General features: G+C 33.0%; 2 long non-coding RNA genes across 2 annotated transcripts in view; one reads left to right on the top strand and one right to left on the bottom strand.

Moving 5' to 3' along the window:
• Positions 1–12040, top strand: part of LOC145687321 (uncharacterized) — a 32289-nt gene extending 20249 nt beyond the window's left edge. Inside the window, exon 3 of the long non-coding RNA XR_014131676.1 lies at positions 11538–12040. This is a non-coding gene — a long non-coding RNA (uncharacterized LOC145687321). The remainder of the gene's footprint in view (positions 1–11537) is intronic.
• Positions 11873–13981, bottom strand: LOC145687299 (uncharacterized). The gene is made up of 2 exons (XR_014131670.1): positions 13831–13981; positions 11873–12052 (listed from the first exon to the last, which is right to left on the bottom strand). It is a non-coding gene; the product is annotated as an uncharacterized LOC145687299 (long non-coding RNA).
• Positions 13982–22245: the final 8264 nt, after the last annotated feature.

Genomic DNA, 22245 nt, shown 5'->3' with positions numbered 1-22245 from the left:
TCGCAGTGCACAGAATTCTACAGGGTTTTCTAAAAGTAGGTATACACCCCTGCATTGATCAAATATAACATTCTAGTTTATAGGTTTATTTGCTTGGGCTCTTCCGAGCTTAAGATGTAAGTAAAAACTCATTAAGAACAAATAATAAAGAAAGTAAGTCTACCTGATGGATTAAAATAAGAAATTATATAAAATGCAATGAGCTGATCAGTACGGTACTGTATACCTACTTTTGGGCCACCGTGTAGATAAGAATCCTAAAGAAACTCAGGAAGAAGAGGAGAGAATAATACTGTAAATTACGTACTAAGCATGCTCTTCGAGTATCCATCCAAAGTGAAATGGTCAGGATTTAATTTAATGGAGAAGTTTTTTTTTTTTTTTTTCGGTGACAATGAACTTTTGGGTTCCTTAAGTCATAGACCTACTTACCTAGTTTCGTTATCTATATGATTCCATGAATTGAATTTTGGCAAACCAAATACTCTTTAGAGCAGATTTCACACATAAATATAGCATGGAGCTAAAGCGTTGATTTAGGAACCATTTCCACATTGATTAATATCATGAGAAATCCTTTCCCCCATTTCGACATCATTCTATTTTGTACTGCACGATGCTATCATGTGAAGAATATTTTATCATTATAGTTTCATACATATTACAAGATATGTAGTCAGTAATATGTGTTGTGACAATTTGACAGATTCTCTTAGAGAAAACTTTATCGAACGTGGAAGGGCAATAATTTAATGGAAAACATGTAAGACACAGACAAGTGTGGTTCTTTTCTCCATACTTGTATTTGATACATTATTTTGCATGTACAGAAATATACAGAGTACTTCAAAATGCATATATGGGTTTTAAAAGGTTTTGTAGTACTTATTACAGTTAACATACAATTATAAATAATACATAAAATAAAACAGCAACTCAAACAGTTTTGTACGCATGCATACGTATGCACTGTTTCTTCTGTCTGCCGTTAGAAAGCGCTAGTAGCAAAGATGGCGACTAGTGGGCAGAAATCTTTCTGTGTTTATATTTGGAAATACTGAATCTGTACTTATAGTGTAACCGTCTGTATGGAGAATTTTAAGTAGACGCTTACAACTATGTCCTTTTAGATTGCAATTGCTACAAGCTGTGAAGCCTGTAGACCAGCGTTTCCCAACCTTCTTCAACTTGCGGCACACTACGGGTGTAACTTGAATTCTCGCGTCACACTTACAGATATTATTACTTGTAAACATAAAACACAGTGTATTTTTTTCTGTGATTACTGATCTTCTTCTCACAGAGAAGAAAACTCGATCACTAGTTTTATCCAGTGGTAAATGATTATGCTTATTCTTCATTCTAATTTAAAAATAGAAAACAATTGCAATGAAATATTGGACTCAGGTTTTAAAAAACACGCTTTCTTTTTCGAAAACTGTATCCAACCTTTCACTAAGAAGGAAGATCACTAAATAACGAACGAAAAAACAAATCTCTTTTACTTTTAAAACACAAATTACGTAATTTGTATGCACGTTTGTTTTGTCGAACAGATTGAATTATATTTTAAATTTTCAAGTTACGAAATAGTCTGCAACAATAAAGAAACAATAATGGTCATAGCAATGATAAATACTTTTTTCAACATTAAAAATGTACAAAAAGTAACACGGTGTGAAACTTATAATTGTAGATTCATAGTAGAGGTTCATAGTAGTGTGAAATAGAAATGTACATTTTCCCCCACGTTTTGTAATTTGATTGTTATAGAATTAATAATTTTGTTTCGATTTCCTCGCGGTACACCAGTGGTCCATTCACGGCATATCAGTGTGCCGCGGCACACCGGTTGGGAAAAGCTGCTGTAGACTATGGTTTACGTACAAACTTTGCAAATGAAATGTTGCATGACGATGAAGATGTGGACCGTGTCGTGTTCAGTGATGAATCGACATTTCACCTAAGTGACGATGTGAACACTCATAATGTTCGCATCTGAAGGTCAGCAAACCCCTACGAGATAGTACAGTTGCAACGAGACTCCTCTAAATTGAACACATTTTGTGTCATATCAAGGAGGAAAGTTTATGCGCCTTTCTCGCCTATCGAATCGATGTGCGCTGTGCGATTCAAAAATTGTTTGAGTTGCTCTTAAATTTCGTCGCAGAGGTACGTAACTCCATTTTCGTAGGTATACAGCCGAGAGAACAAAAACAATATTCTCTTAGAAAGATGTGTTTTTAGTAAGATGGTAATTGAGCTAGATTACAACAGATGATCGGCAAGGAGAACAGATGGTGTTACGTTCCATTTTCACCAAGGAACGCTTTCAAAATTATGTCCAAACATGAAGAAAACGAAAACAGCATTCTTGGAGCTACGTTCCTCGGTTCTCATGCGACGATTTGATCTATTATTTATAATTGTACGTTAAATATATATATATATATATATATATATATATATATATATATATATATATATATATATATATATATATATATATATATATATATAAATCCTTAAACCACTGATATTCATTTTGAAACACCCTGTGCTTTAAATAGGATGTCAAAAATTGTGGCTATGGGAATCTTCTGTGTCCTTTAATTTCCAAAGCGTAACTGAGGGTAGTTGAAACAAAAAGTTCATTATTTACTTATTTATTTTAAATACTTTCAAAAAGATTGTGTGAATGAACTTTCCATGATGTTTCAAATATGATGTTTTCAATCTAAAGTGAAGGATTTTTTTTTTTTAAAGCAGATGAGTCATTTGGGCTGTACATTCCTTATGAGCCCAATGTTAAATTAAAATGCAACGTTGCCATTTACCTGGATCCTCAACATAAGTGTTTAAAGTTAGTGTCTGTTATGCTAACATATCGCTGACCAGCCCACGTTTCAAACATGCCCCCATTCACCATACTCTTACAAAATTTGTCCACCCCCGTCTCGTTCTTCCCTTCCCACCCCAGGTAAATGGCAATATTACATTTTTATTTAACATTAACACGTAAGAGTTGTGGGCTAGAAACATGAGAATGAGTACACTGTGAGATGTTAGTGGCATGTTATGTAACCATATCTAGTACGACAGGGAAGTAGGACGGAGACGTTTTTCGAAGATAATAGACACTAGTGGTGCAAAATGGACGACACATCTACAATTCAAAAAAGGCCAATATATGAATAGGGCGTTAATTGATGTGAGTATATTTAAGGGGATAAGTATCTTAGGTGTAACGCGAGGAACAGTGTTCAAGGTGATGGTGATTGCCTACACAACTCGTGGCAAAACGTGGACACACACAAATTTTCGCATATTGTCTGAAAGAAATATTGTATCGTATACGATGTAAAGAATCACCTTGGCGTTAGCTGAAGTTGACAAGAAATACGATATCAGTAAGTGAATCAGTGATTGGAAAAAGGGAATAAGTGCATCAGACCTAAGTTTTCAATAACGCTAAAAAACCTTCTAGAGGCGTTGTTTGTATTTGTTGCAAAAAGTGTATAATTGATTACTTGTAGCAAAACAACTAACAAACACTAAGACAACAAGAAGAATCTTGTATTGCAGCCCTGGAGTTGGTTAGAAAAGCTTAAAAATGGAAAAAATATTCCCTTTTTCCAATCAATTAAAGTTGGGTGCAATTGTAATTGTGTGTAAGGTATGTAATGTGCAGTTTGATAGAAAGCTATGAAAATGTACATGTTGAATGCAATGTTGTATGTTAATCTTGGATATATGTATTCGAACTATCACGCATATTAGGCTTCTAACACTTTTATTGTCACCGTTCGTTTTTCTGTACAGCACATGTTATTCGTACAGCAAGAAAAGTAATACAATAGACAACTGAACAAAATACGTAGCAAAATACCTTGTCACAGTAGAATGGGTTTACATAGGGTCCTATCCGTCTGCATCTTCGTCTTCTACAGTTTCTTGATCAGTGGTTTTCCATGAACAAATCATCCTATAAAACTGTTTGTATTGGTCAGGTATGTATTTGATGATTTGTGAAGAATCGTTGATCATTTTCTGATTGATCGAGACTTGCCAATCGTATGCCTTTGACGTTGGCAGTGCAACGTTTGTGACATTACTTTTGAGTAATCAAAAATATCAGTTCTTAGTCCATTGATAAACTTATGAGCTTGGACATAACCTAGAGATTCTGCTTTGTAAACAGTGTCTCTATTTACTTACTTGGAATTTCACTGTTTTGTCCACAATGCTACCTGAAGATTTCTAAAGCGGTTACCACCAATGTTTAAAATCTAAGATCTCTTCATTGACAACTTCGTAAACCTGAAATGGAGGATCAGTATTTGTTGCATTCGTAATCATGTGGTTATACTGTGCTGGTAAATAAATGCGATTGTGTCGTTTGAGTTCTGGTTTGATTACAGCAAAATTTCGGTCACATGGTAAAAACTGTGACCTCTGACAGGCAAATATTGGTGTATAATGGGAACCGTTATGATACGGTCAGGTTGAAAAGCATTCATGTCATTGAATGATTGCAGTTTTGACCACCACTTGTATCACTGAAAACATGTAAATCTGTAACTGATTGGGGCAAAAAGTTCTCCATAGATTGTGCAATGCAAAAAGAAGGCGAAGTATCTTAACGAAAGCAGAGGGCTCTGGTGGTTGTCTACTTACACACAGTCTCACAGTTGTGGTCGTGTCCTGTAGTGACTGTAAGAAGGAAATAAGAAACGTAGTTATTCCCTTTTTCTAATCAGCAAGAGATTTTGCCTTCTACATTGGTCACATAGAGTTGCCCAAACATTCCAATTTTCTACTCAACGATGCAACTATCTTAAAGGAACACATCTGCTATCTCAGGTTAAAATCGCAAAAAATTGTACTTATTCCCTTTTTCCAATCAGTGGTTCAAGTGTTCATTCAAATTTTCAAAAGCTGTGATGCACTTGAATATATATATATATATATATATATATATATATATATATATATATATATATATATATATATATATATATATATATATTATTCGAGCAATGAATATTAATTATATATTAATACTCATAATAACTCCGATTTGTAAATGTTTCCTATTCAAAGACGTATGTGTTGTTACTGCAGTAGACAAAGCAGTTGGTAGGTAAAATATTAATCCGAACCTGATTTTCCTATATCGAAAGTAATAATAGTAATCATTTAACCAAAATAGATCCTAAAAATCCACATTCGTTTTACAGGCAATCACATAAGTGAAATAGCAACGTAGTTTAGTGTAGTTGCAACGTGAGTGTATGTTTTCTCCATTTTCTTCTTTGCTAACGAACTTCTGAGCAAGTTAATTAATTCTAGTGTGTTTATGTAATGTAAAGAGTACTTAATTCTCAGTAAGTTGTGACAACCAATGATATTTTCAGGAACTGATACTGGGTAAAACCATTCTCCTGGTATTACAAAATTTTCTCCCTGAAGTCAAACTTCTATTCGTGATCAGTATAAGTTATCAATATATTCACGGTACCGGTACTATCTTTCACTCCCGTGTATTGAAAGTCTCTCATCTTCCCGTGAACTTTCTGAAAACAACACTGCTTAAAATTTCAACTGCAGTCAAATTTGTTCATACCATTCAGATGTTAATTGCAAAAAAAAAAAAAAAAAAAAAACTTTTTTAAACGTTATTTACATAATAACGTATGGTTTTGTTAAGATACCTAACTCACCATTACTCCACTTTAGTTTTCCCACTTCAGTTCTAAGTTGTATTTCGCAAATATTTGTTAATTTCCTATGTATCCTATGTATGCATACATATTGTATTATTGCGCAAAAGCACAACCTTTCAAATGTTCAGTATTACAATTCATATTCAGAAATAACGGAAGCAATGTTGCAATGGAATTAAAAACTTGTTTCCTTATCACTGTAAGGGAGGGGTTGCATTAATAGGTGCAGATTGGCTTTAGGAGTACCAAATATAAATATAACATGTGACATAAAGCATAAAATACGAACCGACTTAAAAACACAAACCAACTTGTACTAGGTAGACATTCGGTAGAATGTTACCTAATTAGTATGGGAACCCGCGCTGTGGAGTAGGGATGCGTCTGTGAGGAGCAGATGAGTTTTGGACGCTGGCTATACGCATAAACGAAGACAGTGGGAAACATTTTATATGGCATGAAACACATGCCGTATGTGTAGCACACATCTATAGTAGTACCATGATCACTTTGTAGACGGCTCTTAAATTGCCCTTTATTTCATCATGTCTTCGTTATGGAGTACTACGTGGTTAGGAGCACACATTCCATTTACCTTGTTATAAGTAGGAGAGCTAAAATCCCAATATATTTTGGTTTCTTATAAAATCCTATTGTGAAATTAATTCACATATTTCTTCCTTACAGTTTACGAATGTACGCTCCTTATAATAGGATAGCATCAAGGGCGCCGATTTCTCTGTAAATTTGGAGGGGGAGTCATTCATATACAGAAAGCATATATATGTGGATTTTAAGGCAAATTGAATTCAAATTATGCCAAATATTGTATATTCATAATACAATGTGGGGGCCCATATGAGCTTTTGGGGGAGCTCGTGACCCCTTGGCACCCCAGGATCGGCGCTCTTGGATAACATCGAACCCCAAAAGGGCGATACATTGTGGGACATTGTAGAGTGTTACTAGAATTATTCAGTACCTTTATCTCTCCTATTACATCACACTAAGGTTAGTTACTAAGACTGTGGGTTCGAAACATTATATTTTATTGTCAATTTACCTAATATGGCCACACTACACGCCTTCACATATTAGAAGATTAAACTTTATTTTCTCCATAAATGATCACCGTATACTGATGACCTTTATTACCTTTCCCGCTTGTCTGATGTTTAAATTTCGTATAATTCAATCAATTTCCCCGTAAATTTTATAATTTTTGGGGCGACCTGCGGAACTTAACCCTTTGGGATCTTAGTTGCAAAATGAATACAAATGTTTTAGAACACAAAAAGTAATTATATATATATATATATATATATATATATATATATATATATATATATATATATATATATATATATATATATATATATATATATATATATATATATATATATATTTGTGAACACTCCTAAATAGCGATTTTGAAATGATAATTTGATCATCTACCAAAAATTACGGTATTTGCTTCTTAACTTAACTTTGAATTAACCTTGCTTTGTTATTTCTTGATAACAAATTAGTTTTCATTGCTATCGTTTCAGAAATACGAGTACTGAAATATGTTACGATTAAAACAATGCTCATTTTTGAAGAATAGAAGGTAGATATTGGTATGTTAGCTGTTACGAGTACCAGAGAGATAAATAGATATTATAGATATTAGTCAGTTTTAAAATGTTTGAGCACCGAACTACTGCAATACAAGAAAAGTATCTTTATACCTAGTACTACGATTCGAAATTATTCACGAAATTTTGGAAGAAATGTTCTTTAACGTCTACAGTAGGGTCATATTTGTTTCTTCCTGATTAGTTTATACGGGAGAAATTGGTTTTCTATTCTCCTGAAAATTAACTGGAGTTTTCATAGTTTGATTTTGATGAATGCTTCTTCATAATTATTTATGCTCCTTATTTCGTGAAAATTAATTAGTTTTAAATACTTAATAAGTAAATTTAAGTAATATTTAATTTCTATACGAGGAACATCGCACAAGTAAGTTAACAATCCATATTTGGTAATAATCATATTTTATGTTCTACCTAAACCAAGGTACATTCTCTGCTAGTCAACATATTACTTTTCAAATCTAGTCGCCAAGATGACTGAGGTATTTGTCTAATCGTAAAATAAACCTGTCGACGCCACTTTCGTAAATTGTGAAGCCCGGACTGTTGAGTCAGCATTGCATCTCTGCTTTGACATCTTCGTCACTGCCTTGTAAGTTTATTTTGGGGACGATCTCGTATGAGTTTGAGGTTAGACAATATGTAACTATAATTGTTTTTGTTGTTTCAAGTCGTAACGTCATAACGTGAAATGAAAGGTCGATTAAAGCAGTGGTCCAAACAGGAAATGCATTCTGTCATTCGATTACTTAATGCGGAATTTTATCGTCGGGCTGGAAAGCTGAAGGGACCTCTGAATGTTGAAAATTTGTGCAGCGCTGACTCAACAGTTGGGACCACATATTTTTCGAAAGGTATAGACACGCTCGTTTCACAGTTAGACAAATGCCTTAATCGTTTCGGCGACTATGCTGAAAGTGTTCATTATAGAACACAATGTGTGTTATTCAATTAAGAACATAATATATGATTATTGCCAAATATTCATTGTAAACTTACTTATGCGACGCTCCTCCTATAACACATGTTCATTTTGTATTACCAATACAACATTTATCTAGATTTAAAGAAGAAATCAATAAAATAAAATAATCAATAAGAAATCAACAAAACACCGGTGAAAGATGTAACGAAAATTGAGAGAAAACAATTCGCACATAAGGTAAAAACTTAATTATGGCTACAAGAGGTGAGTTAGTCTTGTAGGATTTGAATAATACTTACTACGAATTTCATCTTGAAGAAAGGAATTTGTGGCTACATGAAACTTCTGACGAATTGATAGCTTCAAAACTGAAACTGTGATTTCGTATTGAACTGGCCAAATATACTATACCTGAATCTATCTGAAGTTTATCTTTCAATATTTTGCTCCCTTAAGAAACAAAACAGCAGCTCATTTGTATACTTTAACTTGTATTAAGCTTATCTGCTCACAATTATATGCATGCTATTCCTTAGGGAAGTTTTACTTGTTATATCAAGGTTCGAGACTTTAAAGGCAGATTATTCCGGAATTTCTTCACTTCTGTACCTGGTTTTAATTAGAACCTCTTGATTAACGTACATAATACATACTTTCATTGTTTAAAGATAACAGAACAGTTTACGTGCCTAGAAACAAAATAACCGCTTTGATCAAACGAAACAGTATGCTTTTCTATTAAAAATAATATAGGTCTACAGAAGCCAAATACCAAGCCGAAGATAATATACAAAAATTAAGGCAATTTAATGACGGTTCCAGTAAACATTGTTGTTATTTACAAGTAGAAGTAGAGGATGAGGTAATGTCCAGCAAAAGTAACATAACTTGAGATATAGCTCATGAAGAACAAGATCTAACCAGCATGACGATGAAAGGGCAATGTGCAATGTGTATAATCTACATATCAAGTTCCACTCATGTTAGATTAAATTTTCTAGAGAAGACCTCTCAATTCAAATTGTTCCTCATTTACCTCGCGATTTTGAGCCAACACTGAAAATTATGAGACACCATCAGGAATATAAATTTTGACACCATCGCTTTTCCATAACCATGAATACCTAAGAATTTTCATATAATGCTCCGGTATTATCTCCATCCGAAAATCTGGTAGCCTTATCCAAAAGTGATTTTAAAAATTTTAAAATGTTAACATCTAAGTAACAAGGTATGAATTAATCGTTTCCGACTTTATTACGGTATATACAGTACATTTTAGGAATTAAAGATTTTTCATCTCTAAATGTTGTCTTCTCTTAACGTAGTTAGTTAGTCTTCCCACAAAAAAATCTTACATTTTTTCTTTCCTCTCCGAAAGAAATATTTTCATTCTTATTTAGTTACTTTTACTACCTGGGACATACCCAGAAACTTATTTCGGGGAGGGTTCAAATTCAATATGAGGTTCAATTATATTAAAATTTGTAAAATTACCCCTAAAATTAGATTAAATTTACAGAAAAGTCGGAATTTCGGGGGAGTTTCTGCCTCCCAGGACCCACCCCCACGTACGAGCCATTTATTGTTACTGAACGCGGTACACAATAATCAAGAAGACGAGAATATTTGAAAGTAAGTGATTTTGGTAAATTGAATACTTTCTCCTTTAGCTATCAAGTATCACCCATTTTCTTCGTAAAAGGAAAACTTTAACAAAGAATATTTTACACTGAAAACAATAATAATAAAACATGATATTTCTGAAAGAAAATCAGTGGGTTGTATGTTTAAAAATACTGTCCCTCCATTCGAGCAGCAGCGACATAAAAACTGCTTTCCGAAGAGCGGTATACAGGATTAAAATTGCAAGCGTCGAGGTTAAAGAGCAAGAATTTTATCTGTCTACTTTCTGAAATGTTTTTTGTTCGTAAGGGAAAATATTAAGTTTATGGGCAATATTTGAATTTTCTTTCCCTTTGTGATAAGAACTTGAATGAAAATGTAAATATAAAAATCCATAAGAAATATTCTTGGCATAAATTTTGAACTCGCGTACTCCTTACGATTAGCCCCTTCACCAATGTGATATGATAAAATCTTTGAGACAAAAACAAACATGTTGCAAGATTCATTTCAAACGAAATCTTACTCCAACTGGGTGCTGATCATCAACTTAAAGGGCACAAACATTGTCACCAATCAACGTAGGAACCAGGTGAACTATGGATTAGACACTAACATTGGTCATTTTCATTTATTTTTAGATGTCACTATTCTCTCCTCTCAGGAGTACTAATAGAGGATGAAGTGGGATTTAAACGGCATCGGAAGTGTCACTGTTCATCTCGGAGACACCGAAACTAGAGATTCGACACTAATATCTGTAGTTCTCAATAATTTTTACAAGTATTCGCTTCCCGCTGCCGCAGGTGATCTAAAGGGGTTTTATTCTGAGAGTACTAACCTTGTAAGTTTGGTTAAAGTTTTTACAGAGTTACGCTGGAACATACATACATATACAGATATATATACACACATATACATTTTTCCGTAACGTATATAAAGATTTACATATACCCTACCTCCTACTACAAACGAGGCATTTAATTGAAGAGTAATAATGCTAATTTTTAACTTATTTGTATTGATTCTACAGGTTGATTTTTTTAATTCATAGATTTCATTTAGGTCTAGAATTTCTGATTGAAGTCCGATTTTCATACGGTTTATGAAAAAGGATGAAAGAAGAATGGGAGATTTATGAAACTATGTTTGCTGGTTTCGCTGATCTTAACGAATTGCGAGATATAGATATCTTATTATAATTCTTACTAGTCCCCTGTCCTTTTCGTCTTCCCTTCAAGGTAAAATTTCTATAAATCTTCACTTTATGTTATAAATCCTTTGCTCTGTGCGAATATAAGGTTTTTAGTTTACGCAGTTTGCCCTTGGAGTTGATCAATGGATCAGCCAGGCCTTCTTTCATAGGAGACATTAAATCAAAATATTTTTAAAAATAAAACTGTTTACATGAAGATACATTATTGAGATATTCATCGTCATTGTTGTCAGAACTTAATGGTTTCCATGAATTAAAATTACACCTGATCGTAATCATTTTTTCTTGTCTCTTCTGATAGAACCTTAGAATAAACATAACGTATATTAAAATTTAGCACTAATTATTTTTCTAGAGTTTTTATTTTTTTATTTAAGAAATCTTTCACTGCTTTTTTAAAATTTCAGATGGGATAAAATTTATGCAAGTGATGGAAAGAAACGAAATAATAACCACATGCATCTTGGTCTTCAGAAGAAACAAAAATGGCGAAGGATTTCCTACATTACATTTTATATGAATACAGCTCATAGGCATATACGATACCATGAAGTTTCAGGAAGATTAAATACACTTAAAACGTTTCGGAGGCAATAATAAAAAAGAAAACCAAATAACTCTAATGTTATTGTTTATTAGTTGCAATTGTTACAAGATGTGAATCCCATGACGGATTTGTCAGCTAAAAAGCAGAAAAAACATTGTTCTTGACGTTACACTTGTTGGAATTGCATCTTTCTTAATTTTAGACTATAACATATGGGTAGTTGTAAGCATAAGGATAAACGTAAGGATAAGTGTAAGGATAAGCATATTCAGTTAATATAGGCAATCCATTGCGGTAAATGTACGTTGTTTCTTCTTTCTTCAAATCATCAGCGGTTGCGAAAAGCACTGCAGACATCAGCAGGGCAAGGAAAACCTGGAATTAAGAAAAGAGAAACAAAAGAATTACTTTCAATAATCAATTAATGTGTCTCTACACGATCTAATGCAACTTATAGTATCATCGAAAGAATGATAAATATTCATTATATCATTATGTTCATGTAAGTAATATTTGACATTAATTATTTCATTTAGTGTAAAGTAATTAATAAACAATGTATTTTATAATAAGTTATTTCTTTAAAGATAATCTTATGCAAACATCACGAAAATAAAATTGTAAATAGGAGTAGAGGGCCTTGTAACTTCTTAATGAATTAAATTTATTCTATATTAGTAAGTAAGTTTGATCCCACATATATACTGTTGATTTGCAAATGATTGAACAGACAATATTTTTTTGGAAGTGAAAACTATTTTTTAATCAAAAATGAAGCCTAAATGTTGAGTTAAATCTTATTAAGAAAATCCAATTTATACAAGTAAAAATTAAGTTTTAATAAGCTCTAGTGAGTTGAGTTATTCATTTTCGCTGAGATCTGCACTAGTGTAATGCTTTCTGTACTGTCCGATCGAAAATTGTACAATTTCTTGCTTTTCAGAAGTTTTGAAAATTACTTAAAACTAATAAAACTTGAGTTTTTTTCACTCTGATGTAAGTACGGTGTACATTGTCCAGAAGTAGTAACCATTCTACTCTATTGTTTATGATTAATGTTATAGATAGGCACAAGACACGATTTGAGTCTATCTAGTCTCGATAATAGAAAAATGATGTCTTTTCTTGCAAAAGTGATAGTAATGTCTCACTTGGAAAATGTATATATTTATGTCTTTTAAAAGAGCCCTGTTTTATCTTAAATGTTGTAACGAAAATATATCTCATCTGGTCTCGTGTATAACGCTAGTTAATGTAAACATTTCATTCACTCTTTAGTGATTTACGATAGCTAAATTATCAGAGATTATTATTTTTATTTTCTGTATATCCATAATAACAGTATCTGTTCCAATTTAAAGAATAGACAAGAACAGGTAAATATATCTATTATTTTCAGTTTCAGATTTGAACCACTCGATTGGGACATTGGTGATTAGCCACCACAAGTCCAAATTAAATAAATAAGTACTTTATCCACATAAGTTAATTTTCAATATTCATTAAATTTGTACACATTATTTCATTATTTTTACCCAAATGATATTTAAACACTGCGTATTGATTTAATTTGCGAAGTACTTAATACATGAGGAAATTATTTTCAAAAAGAACCGTTTCCACAATCACTAGTTTTATAGCGTTTTTTTTTTTTAAAAAAAACAGTCTTCTACCGAAAATGTGACAACAGCTTTGTTGTGTTCCCTATTCCAATGAAATATACCGAATTTAATGAACGGGATGGGTCTACCAAAAATATCCTCGTTAGCATTTATCCTGTTGCATAATCCGATAAAGCTTATTCGATTGAATCAGAAACCATTGAAAAGTGTATTAAAAAGAAAAGAAATGTTTAATTGTGTAAATAAGCTCTTCAAATAAGGTTATATCTTATAATAAGATCTTTGCTTAAAAGTAAGCTTTGGTAAACATTACGAAGATAAAATAAGATTTGTAAGTAGAAACAGAAGGACTTCTAGTTCCCTTAATTATATTAATTTCAAGGTGTCAATTAATAGTGCTCAAACTTTTAATGTAATCTTGTTGCAAACTGACATGCTATGAGAAAAAATGCACTTTTAAAACAGTTTTGAAAATTTCATAAGATTTCAGTGTGATTGAATAAGTATTTCTAATATTTGAACAATACTTACAATGTATTTCATCTTTTAGATATGTGATGTAAAGACACTTCGGAGAATGTTGCCAATTCTGAATGAAACTGATTCTGTATGGAAATGTCAGAATATATATAGAGCCAAATGTATCTGTGATTTATCTTAATGAGTTTCTTCGTTATACAAAATAACACCGTTAGTAGATTTTCTATACTTTATCTTTATTGCATAGTTTCGTAGGAAGATCCTGAGCATGTTGATATAATTAATTTGGAGAAAAAGAAAATAATATGCTTAAATTCTTTCGTAAATTATCTAGTGTGTAATTAACTATATCAATTTCCACTGTAACTATTATGTTACTTAGGAATGTTTTAAAAATATTTAAAAATATGTATAATGTATTTATTTTGTATCACTTATCTCTGATAGTTATAAAATGTTGTAGTCACGTTAGTCTTAATAAAGGTCAAATCAATACAGTGAAACATGTTGTACGATTAGATCTTTCTGATTTTTAGACCAGAACAACCTGTGAAAATTTACTCTAAAAGCGAGACATATTATGCAACCTTACAGCATAGTTGTAGATATATACTTTTTGATGAAATATCATAATTAATTAAACAAATGTCAACACTCATCAAAAGTGAGTGTCAGAAAGTGGATTATTCCTTTTAGTTGAGAATTCGTGGCTAATAAAAGCAATATACTTTTTTTTAAAATATAGTGCTAATAATATTAACAGATGTTTTGAATAAGATTCGGGGTATTTGTTGTTTAAACAACTTGGAGGAAGAGGGAGAACAATCTAAATTCTGGATTGTTCTGGCTAAACCATGAAGTCTGGGAGCCCTACATATGGCTCAATATGCTGCTTCTAATATGTTTGGTACGATGCTTATATCTTGCTTATATTTATACATGCTAAATAGATGTGTCAGTATACAGTGGCCTTTCTTCAATTCATAGATTAAAATTTTGCAACAAGATTCTTAAGTTCAAATGAGGCCACAATGGCTTGGTGATAGAGTGTTCACCTCTGGTGAATGGGGTCCATGGTTTGATCCCAGCTCGCTCCAAGTGAGCTTTGTGGTGGACAAACAGCGTATGCGTGTTTTTTCTTGATGTTCTACTGTTTCCTTCCACTTTCTTCATTCCACTATTTCATTCATTTCTCATAATGACCGTCTTCTTTAGGCTAGCCTGCACATTCGTGGGACGTAAAACTTAGAAAGGCAAGAAAGATTTCTTAAGTTCTATTATTTGCCCTTTTTTTTAGTAACGGAGTTATGTACGAAAAGACCTACAATTTAAAAAAGTGTGTGCTTGACGCTCTGGTAAGAGAAATCAAACTCGACACCTCCTGCACGAAAGGCGTTCATACTAAGCAATCAGACCGGCTGCTGAAATGCGGAACATTATAAAATTACATCAATAATAAAGAAACCATGGCCACGTATTTCCTATTTCGTTTGCTTCTTTATTTCAATGTCATATACCAGAGGTATTCAAACTTTTTGCAGTATTGTAGATGTGCAGTACTACTGTACATCTAATGATCCTGTTATAATTTCCCCTATTGTTCTTTTAACACATATACATCCCTAATTTTCTGAAGTCAGCGCCGCTGTTACATTGGGGGTGGGGAAGGTAAGGTAAGTACTTAAAAATAAAATAGTAAACTGACAACTTTGAAACTTATTGATGAAACTAATGAGCCATACTAATAACGTTATTGAAATATCAGTGAAGTACCTGTAACTTTTTCCATATTACAAAGAAACAGCCACTCAAAGTACTTGAATATTTAGTAAACATTAATTTCAGGAAATTCCCAGAGTCTCTGCTCCAGGAGGCATATATAATTGCAGTTCAGTACTACTTTAGTTTCAAGAAAGTCAGTTTAATTCGAAATGGTATTGTAGTAGACCTATTTGTTACCTTCACTATCTGTGAAAAAATATGTATTTTTTTTTTTTTTTTTGTGAATTATTAAAATAACAAAGCTTTTTCTTTTCTGACCATTCCCTTTGGTCTATTTTTTCGCCTCACTTTTGAAGTAAGGACCAACGAACTGTCGAAAGGCATACGACCTAAATCTTGTGGCAGAAACATCGCCACTCAAAATCTCGCGGAACAAAACCTCACGTGACCAAAGCATCACACCCGAAACATCGCGTGGCCAAAACCTCGCAAACCTAATCTCACTGAGGGAGAACTTGCACAATGAAATCTCGTACGGACAAAAGTTTACCAAAACCTTGCAGTTTAATTCTAAATAATTTCAAAGAATTTCTTTCTTTCATTGGATTCATTAATCTATTGTGAATTACATGAATCATAAAACTTTCCTTCGTAATTGTCTTTGAGAAGTATCATCAAATGTTTAAATTAGTAGTTGTTCACAAGGAAACTTTAAGTGATTTAATCTTCAACCTCCATTGCATCAGGAAACTTAATACTTTCGATTTACGTGTTATTGTTTTTTTCTATTTTATTGTTCAATCTTCTTCAACTGTTTATCTTGGAGAAGCTGAGAAAAATTGATCTGTGATTACAACAGAACATAATAGGAATCTGATGAATTGTGGCGAAACAAAAGCGATAGAAAAGTAAAAGAATAAGCCATTTGGAGTCAGTCGAGGATGAAACTGCTCTCAGAGAGGACAATAATAATAAGATAAATATATTAGCTATGCTAACATTATTCCTAAATCAGGAACATATTAGACACAAATGAAAATAGATGCATTATTTTTCATATTATAGAATATCAATGCCTAACAATTTGATTATATTCTTATTTCTAAAAGTACGTAAATCATCTTATTTCGAAAAATATATAAAACTTGCAAGAACGTTAATTGAAAAATATTTAAAATTTAACAGTTAATGATAAATTTAATTTGCAATACACCATCAAGCATAGTGTGTTCTCTTGTTAATGTCATAATTATATATTTGATGTACAGTATTATATTTCATTATTAGTTTCACTATAATAGATGGCATCTCTTTAAACCTGGGCACGAATGACATATTATTAGCAGTATTAAAAAATCGTTCCTTGACAATTTTCCTCAGAAGGTTTATAAAAGTATTTACCTTAACGTATGTCATTTTGTTCCGTTCAGAAGGTTTATAAAAGTATTTACCTTAACGTATGTCATTTTGTTCCGTTCAATAAGAACTATCAATTTATTTATGTCTTATCTTTGGACATTTGTTTCTTCATTATCCGCTAATACAGATGTTTTCTATGCTACAGAGATACCGAAATATACCTTCCCGAAATTTACCATCCTTCCCCCAAAAAGAATAAAAGAGACCAGAGTAGCTTGTATCAAACCCACGATAAATTGCTTGCTAGGCATTTATTCAATTTCAAAAGATTTTTGTTGTTCTTAGAAGCATCATTATGGTATAATTAAAGTTCGATTGTGTAAGTTTCAATGGAAAATTATATATATTCTCAAAAACAATTTCACAGACGGAATCTGTACCCCAAAACCTGCAGGTGGACATCCCTGTGCTTACACAGTACTACTTTATTGTTTTATTGTAGTTGCTCTGTCTTACATTTATGCTACAAACACTTTTTTCAAAGGGCCCGTCTAATAGAAAAACGATTTGCTGTAAATTTCTTGAAGTGCGATATTTCGATTCTTCACGTCTTTCTGAATGTAAATCATAATAAATACAACAACCGGAAAGCCCTTATGAAGTCAATATAGTTTCCAACTAAGCAATCTTTATAACTCTAATGTGGTCATTTCTTATTAAATATAACTTCCATTTTACAAATATCAAAAGTTGAAGCTATTTAAGATGTTATAATAGTTGTGTATTTAAACTATTGCCATCTAAAGATGGAGTTTTGATTCAAAAATGGATTTTTATTATATTTGTGACAAAAGGTTAGGGGATATATTGGGAAACTGACAGGAATGAAAACAGGGGATCGCTGCTGATCTACAAAATCAAAGTGTGAGTGATATACCGAGGGACCACGCTGAATGCCATTTGACACAAAAACATGTCAAATGGCGATTGTAAGACACATATAACTATAGAGTTTATCCTGTCGATTTCACGTCCTTTTCATTTATAATCACTAGGAATGCTCATTATTTAGTTTGATTACCAACTGGCTATACAGGTTGCACACTGCGTTTTTATACTGCGGATGCGACCAGCCAGCAGCTCATATAGTACTACATCCTAATTTTCGATAGACACACTTCCAAAGCCCTCCAGAGTCCCAGGTGGTAAATCTTGGGTGGGAATCAGACGTCCATTGAGATCCAAGACATATTCAATTGGATTAAGAGCCAGGGAGCGTGGTGGTCATTCCACAAGTATGATATTATATTCCAAACACTTCTCCATTGCCTCTTCCCCTTATCGGCGAACATTATCGTCTATTATACGAAATCTAGGGTCATATGTACCACACATATTATTGCAAATCCTAAGGAAATATAGGCAGGGTACTTCTAAAATAATATCATCCCAGGGCATGAATCTGGCTACAATATAATGATTTTGTTCCACAAAATTAGCAGAACCTAGCAGGACAAGAGAATAGTTGGAACATAAGAATATCATTAATATAGAGTGGCCACAACGCACTCCGGTCTAAATGCGATTGTAAAACGAAATAATTTTGAAATTTTGGGTGTTTTCGGGTGGGTGTTTGTGTAAGAGAGTAATATATTACCTTAGGAGTAGCAACTTGGCCTCGTCAGCAGGTGAATTCTATATTGCATTCGGGTGATCAAATCCAATATTGAACGTTTATGGCGATGTCAATCGAAATCGATGTGAAATTGACAGTATAAATCAACACAAGATAGGTTCTTTACAGTTACTATTTACCAAAAACTCAAGCAAGCTTACAGTGAAAGTGCATTACCTCGAGCAACAGTGTTTCGGTAGTTCAAAGAATTCAAAGAAGTACGAGTTCCAATGTATGTGAAGTTGCCCACCCCCTACTTTCAAATTTCGACTCGAAACCGACGCCAATAGTTTGTTTTTTGTTTGTTACTGATTGTTTTGAAGAAAAAAATCGTTTGTTTCAAAAAAGTTACTGAGATTTTTACTAATTAAAATTTGGGGATGGGCAATTTCCCACTGGGCACTCTAGTATGAAATTTCGAATCGAACCCGAAGCCAATCGTTTGTTATTGATTGTTTTCAATAAAAAACCGTTAGTTTCGAGAAACGTACAGAAATATTCAAAAAATAAAGTTGGGGGGCAACTTCACCCTCCCTCCACTTTCAAATTTCGACTCGAAACCGATGCCAATCGTTAGTTTTTCGTTTTCTATTGATTGTTATGAAGAAAAATATCGTTTGTTTCGAGAAATATACAGAAATATTCAAAAAATAAAGCTGGGGCTCCAATTTCACACTGGCCCTCCACTTTCAAATTTCGACTCGAAACCGACGAAGATCGTTTGTTATTGATTGTTTTGAATAAACAAACGATTTTTTCTTCTCAACAATCAATAACAAACGAAAAACAAACAATTGCCGTCGGTTCCGTGTTAAAATTTGAAAGAGGGGGCATCGTGAAGTTCCTCCCCAACTTTATTTAGTGAATATGTCTGTTCATTTTTCGAAACAAACGATATTTTCTTCAAGACAATAAATAACAAACGAAAAACAGACGATTAGCTTCGGTTTCGAATCGAAATTTGAAATTGGGGGGGCCAGTGTGAAGGTGACCCCCAACTTTATTTTTTGAATATTTCTGTACGTTTCTCGAAACAAACGATTTATTCTTCAAAACAATCAATAACAAACGAAACACAAACGATTGGCTTCGTTTTCGAATCGAAATTTGAAATTGGGGGGGCCAGTGTGAAGGTGACCCCCAACTTTATTTTTTGAATATTTCTGTACGTTTTTCGAAACAAACGATTTTTCCTCCGAAACAATCAATAACGAACGAAAAAGAAACGATTGGCTTCCGTTTCAAGTCGAAATTTCATACTAAAGTGTCCAGTGGGAAAATGCCCACCCCCAAATTTTAGTTAGTGAAAATCTCCGTAACTTTTTCGAAACAAACGATTTATTCTTCATAACAATCAATAACAAACGAAAAACAAACGATTGGCGTCGGTTTCGAGTCGAAATTTGAAAGTGAAGGGGTAGCGTGAAGTTGACCCCACCAACTTTATTTAAGAAATAATAAACACTTCTGACCAGAGTATATACACTTTTTTTTATTAAAAACTCAATTCCAGTGTAACAGTTTCGACAACTTAACATTGTCTTCATCAGACACTAACTCAACTTTATTTAGTGAATTTGTCCGTTCATTTTTCGAAACAAACGATTCTCTTCAAAACAATCAGTAACAAACGAAAGACATACGATTGGCTTTGGTTTTGAATCGAAATTTGAAATTGGGGGGGGGCAGTGTGAAGGTCCCACAACTTTATTTTTTGAATATTTCTGTTCGTTTCTCGAAATAAACGATTTTTTCTTCAAAACAATCAATAAGAAACGAAAAACAAACGATTGGCTTCGGTTTCGAGTCTAAATTTGAAAGTGGGTGGAGGGCAGTGTGAAGTTGGCCCCCCAACTTTATTTTTTGAATATTTCTGTATGTTTCTCCAAATAAAGATTTTTTCTTCAAAACAACCAATAACAAACGAAAAACAAACGATTGGCTTCGGTTTCGAATCGAAATTTGAAAGGGGGGGGAAGCAATTTTCCATACGTCGAGTTCCATGCGTTAAGCAAGGCGGACCTGGTGTTTCGGCCTCTGTGTCAAGAAACATCAATACCGCTGCTGTGAGGATCGAAGAATAACATTACGTAAACTAAGTGGTGTTGGAAATTTCATATGTTATTTTTTTCCCCCTTTTAAGAATGGACGATCACCTCCATATCTCATCTGTTCCTCTTTGGTATCACGACTGTTGACTCTGGAATAAGCTAGCTTGAGCTTTCCGTATGTTTCACAAGCTGTATGGTTCAAGCGAAAGCAAAACTTTATTGCTTCATACTGTTCTTCTCGTGTATCCTCCACTGTATGCATATACACAGCACGTTGTGAGGCGAAATGGTAGCAGTGTCTAAAACAGCGGATTACTTCCAACCTTCCGATACTACAATGCTGCCACCTAGTGAGAGTATACATGAAACACAACTCTTTCAACTATCAACCATAGTAACAACATATGAATTAATAGTTAATTTCGACTATTTGCGACTTTATCACGGCTAATACGTTAAATGAATGAAATTTTTCTCCTCAAAATGTTTTGTTCTCTTAAAGTAATTGAATTTTCCGTCTCAAAAATTCAATTACTTTACCTTTATCTTTTATGTCTGAAACTACTTTTTTTCTCCTAGTTTTGTGAGTGTCCTCCTAGGTGAGCAGGTGAGCTAAGGTTTTTTTTTTTTTTTTTTTTTTTTTTTTACCCCGACAGTATTCAGTGTTCCTTTCCAGACTGTAAGTAATATGTGTACTAAGTTGGTTAAAATTCCTTCAGGCGTTCCAGATACACGTCCAGAAAACGGACTAAAACACCGTCAACTAAACCCGGTGAGGTTAAAATATGAAGTCAACTCAAACTGCATAACACACAAACAATCACAACAAATTTGTACGAACTGGTAATATTTATATAAAAATAATATTAAAGGTTCATTTATTTGCACGGGAATAATATAGTAAAAAAGTGAAATATATGTGTACTTAAAGCAAAAACCATCAAATTTCATCGCTAAACTTAACGAATTTCGAAATACAGATATCTTATTATAATAGTTACAAGTTTAATCCCTTCTCCTCTCCTCTTCAAGGCCAAATTTTCAAAAATCCTTATCTTACGTCATAAATTCTATGTTTTGGCCAAATCCCAAGTCTTAGTTTAAACAGTTTGTCCTGGGCGTTAAACCAATCAATTAATGACTCGGTCAGTCAGAACTTCTTTCATAGCAGAGATTAAATTAAAATATTTAAAAAAAATTAAAACAATTATAAAACTGTCTACATGAAGATACACTGTTGACATGTAAAACATCATTGTTTTTATAACTTAATGATTTTCATGAATTAAAATTTGCACTCGATCGTTTTTTTTTGGGGGGAAGGGGGGCATTTTCGATAGAACCTTAAAATAAACATCAGGCATATTAACATTTAGCAGTAATTTGTTTTTCTAGAATTTTTGATGAGGTTTGTTTTTAAAAACCTTTCACTGGTTTCTTAAATTTCAGACGGGATAATATTTATTCACATAATGGAAGGGAATAAAAGAATAACCACATTCACTTTTGATTTTTGGAAGAAGAGGGAATGGTAAAGAATTTACTTACATTATATTTTATATGTAGACAGGTCACAGGCACACATGATTCCATGAAGATTGAGAAGGATTGAACTTAAAACTTTGTTTCGAAAACAATAATAAGAAAACATAGCACAAA

The sequence above is a fragment of the Thermobia domestica genome, chromosome 1 (genome assembly GCF_964235325.1).
Source record: "Thermobia domestica chromosome 1, izTheDome1.hap1.1, whole genome shotgun sequence".
Classification (NCBI taxonomy): Eukaryota; Metazoa; Arthropoda; class Insecta; order Zygentoma; family Lepismatidae; genus Thermobia; species Thermobia domestica.
The sequence above is the reverse complement of the archived record's forward strand: the minus strand, read 5'-3'. Positions and strand labels throughout refer to the sequence as shown.